This window comes from Cannabis sativa, chromosome 3 (assembly GCF_029168945.1).
Source record: "Cannabis sativa cultivar Pink pepper isolate KNU-18-1 chromosome 3, ASM2916894v1, whole genome shotgun sequence".
Lineage (NCBI taxonomy): Eukaryota > Viridiplantae > Streptophyta > Magnoliopsida > Rosales > Cannabaceae > Cannabis > Cannabis sativa.
In genome coordinates, this window is record NC_083603.1 from 53,849,680 (window position 1) to 53,855,679 (window position 6,000).

The window sequence follows — 6,000 nt, forward strand, 5'->3', positions numbered from 1 at the left end:
AAATTTTGAAAATACCCCTCACTTGGTTTTTAAGAAACTTCTTAACTAGGGGTAAACGGTTGTTATACCCGAAATTCGACTGCACCTCAGAGGGTGACACATGCCAGTTAGTGGAATATGAACCACTTGGTATAATAATGTTATGTAATTTAATGCAAAAAGGAATAACTCATTTAATATAGAATTAATAGAGTACATTCATAACTCGCTGACTGTATAGTTTTTAGCGAGACAAGGATACAAAACTATTAATACCTGTATTGACGAGACACCGACCTGCTTCAGAATACACAGATCCCAGGATAAGATTCGTTTAAAAGAATAAGTGAAGTTACTCAAAACAACCTCAAATGAGTATATAGCGAGGCATCCACCTCGCTATTCATAAGAAACTTGATGAGGCAAATCATTTATCAACGCTTAGCGTATTTTCCATATTACAATAGATAATGATAACAACTTGGAAATATGCAAGATATGATTGTCCAGTCTGCAAGGCCTTATGGTCAAAGAGAAGTTCTTAAGTTTGCTTAGTACACTGGTGCTCATGCCATTACTGGAAGGCATATGATAGTCCTAATTGGTATTCACCATCTACAAGTTAAACAAGATACTATTGTCCAAGTTATTAAGGCAGATTAATTAGTGTAATTCAAGGGCTTTGTCTAATTCTGGTTTAGGGGTAGAATATTCCTTTTGTTGTTATGCTATTTTGTCTTGTTCAATTCTGTTATTTCCTTTTTGCTTGATTTCCTCTGCTTCCCGTTGTACTCTGCCACCTGGCTTTGAGCCGTTGTAATCATTGTGCCTATAAATACAATCATTGGCCTCAGTCCCCTTTGAGCTGAGATTTTATCCTTACTGCTGTGTGTGAATATTCTCACTTGGTATCAGAGCAAAGGTTTGCTCTCACCATGTCGACCGGAAGAAATCAGACCCCAGTGGGTCGCCGTACTGGTGCTGAGCAACAGGGCCATAACTCCAGTCATCCCAGCTCCCCGCAAGTCACAAGTGGAGTCTCTCAATCGAGCTTTCATCTTGGATCTGGAGGTTTTAGCAGTTCCCCTTTCGGTAACACACTTACTCATCCCTTTTCTATTAAACTTGATAGAAACAACTATACTCTTTGGAGAAATCTTGTTACCACTGTGATTAGGGGCCACAGGCTTGAAAGCTTTGTCAATGGCACAAGAGTTTGCTCACTAGAGTTTGTTCCAGCCATTGGAGAACTTGGTGGAAACACACCTGGTTTTGGAGTTCAACCAAATCCAGATTATGAACAATGGGTTATGTGTGATCAGCTCCTTATGGGATGGCTGTATGGGTCTATGACAGAGGGCATTGCTACAGAAGTCATGGGGTGTGCCTCTGCTAGATCCCTTTGGGTTGCACTTGAAAACTTGTATGGTGCCCATTCTCGTGAAAAGATGGATGACACTCGAACAAAATCCAAACTACTCGGAAAGGAGGCACTACGATGACTGAGTATCTTCGACAAAAGCGTGCTTGGGCTGACAGCCTTGCATTAGCCGGTGATCCTTACCCCGAGGCTCATTTGATATCTAACGTTTTAAGTGGTCTTGATGCAGAATATCTCACCATTGTTTGTCAACTTGAAGCTCAAGCCAAAATTAGCCTCACTTGGCAGGAGATGCAGGAGACTTTATTGAGTTTTGATAGCAAGCTAGAGCGATTAATTCTCTTGACAGCAAACAGCAAGAATTCTGGTGCTAATACTGGTGCAAGCCCTTCTGTAGCTCTTGTAAATAAACAGTCGAATCACAACAGTCATGGAGGCAGGGGGTATTCGAACTACAGCCAAAACAACACTGGTAGAGGAAATGGCAGAGGTTCTAATTATCCCAATAACCGTGGAGGAGGACATTCAAGTCGAGGTGGTCGCGATCAAGGTGGTAGAAACACCAAACCAGCGTGCCAAGTATGTGGGCGCTATGGACATTCAGCTGCTCATTGCTATAATAGGTATGATGAGACCTATATGGGCTTTACCCCAGGCAGCAACAACTCCTCACAAAACACAAAAGATCCCAGCGCATTTGTGGCCACACCTGAAGTTGTCGATCATGAAGGATGGTATGCGGACTCGGGTGCAAGTAATCATCTCACTTCGGACCACGAAAACATGAGCAACAAGTCTACCTACAGTGGTAAGGACAAGCTAACCGTAGGTGATGGTAATCAACTCAATATTACTCATATTAGCTCAGGAAACATGCATTCTTATTGTGGTTATAATCTGCAATTAACTGATGTATTACTTGTGCCCAAAATTGCCAAAAACTTAATTAGTATTTCAAAACTAACTGCTGATAATAAAGTGTTTGTTGAGTTTTTCTCTGATGTGTGTTTTGTGAAGGACATAGCAACAAGGACAGTGGTGCTTCTGGGGAAGCTTAAGGACGGTTTATATCAGTTAGAAGGGTCCACTGTCAAGAATGTCAAGCCGTCTGCAACTCCCACTTCTCAGCCTTTTTCTGAATCTGCTTTCAGCCCCTTTACTGGTTTAGTAGAGTCAAATGTTACCCCTGCTAGTCAGGAACAAGTGTCAAAGAAGGATGTGTGGCATAGGAAGTTAGGCCACCCTTCATCCAAAGTTTTAAATCAAGTGTTGAGTCTGTCTAATGTAAAAATTTCTACTAATGAAAATCCAAGTTTTTGTGAGGCTTGCCAATTTGGTAAGTCTCATGCCTTGCCATTTAAATCTTCTTTAAGTAGAGCCACTAATGTTCTTGATTTAATTCATACTGACCTTTGGGGGCCAGCACCTGTAATGTCCAACACCAATCTAAGATACTATATTCATTTTGTAGATGACTTTAGTCGCTACACTTGGATATATCCTCTTAAGGCCAAATCCGATGCTCTAGCTGCCTTTATTCATTTCAAAGCCTTAGTTGAAAATCAGTTTGATAGGAAGATCAAAGAGTTACATACGGATTGGGGAGGAGAATACCAATCGTTCAGCAACTTAGTTGCTGAGAATGGAATTCTCTTCAACCATTCGTGTCCTCACACATCTGAGCAAAATGGTCGTGCTGAACGAAAGCACCGACACATCGTTGAAATGGGCTTGACACTTCTTGCTCAGGCTAATATGCCTCTGAAGTATTGGTGCGATGCCTTCCAAACTTCTGTGTACTTAATCAATAGGTTACCTACTCCCGTGCTTAAGGGAAAATCACCCTTTGAGACTCTTTTCCAAAAAAAAAAACCAGATTATAACTTCTTAAAGGTCTTCGGCTCTGCTTGCTACCCATGCTTAAGGTCCTACCAAAGTCACAAGTTCCAATTCCATTCTACCAAGTGTGTCAACCTTGGTTATAGTGAATCTCATAAAGGCTATAAATGTTTAAGTTCAAATATAAGACTATATATCTCTAGACACGTTGTGTTCAATGAGAATGAGTTTCCGTTTAAAAGAGGCTTTCTAAACAACTATCCCAAGGAACCCGAAGTTACTGTCCAAACTCCCAATAGCTGGTTTTATCTTCCTGTACAACCACCTATCTCTCAAAATACTGCTACCTGTACTGAAGATGAAACAACAAGTGTCTCTCCCAGTGATCCTCAACAAAGCACACCTCAACCTGGACAATTTTCGACTGATATAAATCTCCAGAAATTTCCCCTGCAGTATCACAGTCTGCCTTGCCAGGTTCTTCACAACAGTTACAACATTAGGTAGATCTCACTAACAATCTTTTTGTCGAGTTAGATATTGGCACATCATCTGCTACATGTCCTGAACTCACTTCCAACCGTGCTGAGTCTGCAACAGAAACAACTGAGCAGCAACCACAAACAGTTCAGCAACCTGGCCATCCAATGATCACTCGATCAAAGGTTGGCACCTTTAAACCCAAGATGTACTCTGCTCAAACAAAATGGCCAGTAAACACAACAGAACCAAAAACACTCAATGAAGCTCTTGCACACAAAGGTTGGAACAAGGCCATGTCAGATGAGAATGTGGCTTTGAAGAAAAATAAAACTTGGATACTGGTTCCAAGGAAGAAAGGGATGAACATTGTTGGCAATACATGGGTGTACAAGGAAAAATATAATGCAGATGGAACTTTTCAGCGCTTTAAAGCTCGACTAGTGGCAAAGGGGTTTCATCAAAGACCTGGTTTAGACTTTGGTGAAACTTTTAGTCCCGTTATTAAAGCATCTACCATAAGAATTGTCCTCACGATTGCTGTTACAAAAGGCTGGGAGGTCCGACAACTTGACATTAATAATGCCTTTTTGAATGGAAAACTTGAGGAAGATGTGTACATGTGTCAACCACCTGGTTTTGAAGACAAGGACAAACCCGATTATGTGTGCAAATTGGAAAAATCTCTCTATGGCTTGAAGCAGGCCCCTCGGGCTTGGTATGACTCACTGAAACAAACTCTAATCAAATGGGGTTTTGTTAACTCACGGGCAGATACTTCTTTGTTCCTGCTGAAGACTCCCAAGTTTGTCATCATGGTTCTTATCTATGTTGACGACATCGTGGTTACAGGTAATGACACTCGAGAACTCAATATGTTCATTGATAGACTGAATTCTACTTTTGCATTGAAAGATTCGGGAGATCTTAATTTCTTTCTTGGAATTGAAGTTTTTCGAGATGTAACTGGCATGTATCTTTCTCAAGGGAAATATGTTATGGAGCTTCTCACTCGCCTTGATATGACTAACATTAAACCATGCACAACGCCCATGACCGGGGGGAAACCATTGTCTCTGCAAGATGGTGAAGAATTGGCCGATCATACTCAATATAGGAGTGTTATAGGGGCACTTCAGTATCTCACTCACACACGCCCAGACATTGCTTTCGCTGTAAATAAACTCAGCCAATTCCTTAAATGCCCTACAACAACTCATTGGAGCGCTACCAAGAGAATCCTACGGTATCTAAAGGGCACCATTCACCATGGAATTCATATGAAATACAGTGAACACTTGTCGATCACGGGGTATTGTGATGCTGATTGGGCATGATGTCCCGATGATAGGAAATCCATAGCAGGATATTGTGTGTATTTCGGTGAATCTCTTGTTGCTTTGTCATCAAAAAAACAAACTGTGGTTGCTCGCTCAAATACTGAGTCCAAATATCGAGCTTTGGCTCAAGTTGCAGCTGAAATCATTTGGATTGAGTCTTTACTTGAAGAAATGCAATTCAAGCTGCCCTCTACACCAATTATTTGGTGTGACAATATGAGTGCCAAAGCCTTGGCATCGAATCCTGTATTTCATGCTCGCACAAAACACATTGAACTTGACGTTCATTTTGTTTGTGATCGTGTGCTTCAGAAAAAGGTGGAAGTCCGATACATTCCTTCTCAAGAACAAGTTGCTGATTGTTTCACAAAGGGTCTCACACATTCCAAATTCAAAGCTTTCATTGACAAACTTGGTGTGATCAACTCACCCCTGCGTTTGAGGGGTGGTATTAAGGCAGATTAATTAGTGTAATTCAAGGGCTTTGTCTAATTCTGGTTTAGGGGTAGAATATTCCTTTTGCTATAATGCTATTTTGTCTTGTTCAATTCTGTTATTTCCTTTTTGCTTGATTTCCTCTGCTTCCCGTTGTACTCTGCCACCTGGCTTTGAGCCGTTGTAATCATTGTGCTTATAAATACAATCATTGGCCTCAGTCTCCTTTGAGCTGAGATTTTATCCTTACTGCTGTGTGTGAATATTCTCACTCAAGTCAGCATTGACCATCTTTGAGGATAAGGATGACAAGTGGTTAAGTAGTTATCAAGTATTACCCAGTAAATAATTTAATTGAAATGTGGGAATTAATCACGTTTCATTAACTCGGTTACGTATTTTGAATTTAAATATAAATAACTGTCAATCTATATTCCTATAAATAGGAGTAGATCCCACAGAAAAAGGGATGGAGAATCTTTGAGAGAAATACAGAAATACGATCAATTGTATATTGTATTAAATACTCAAAAATATCTTGAATAA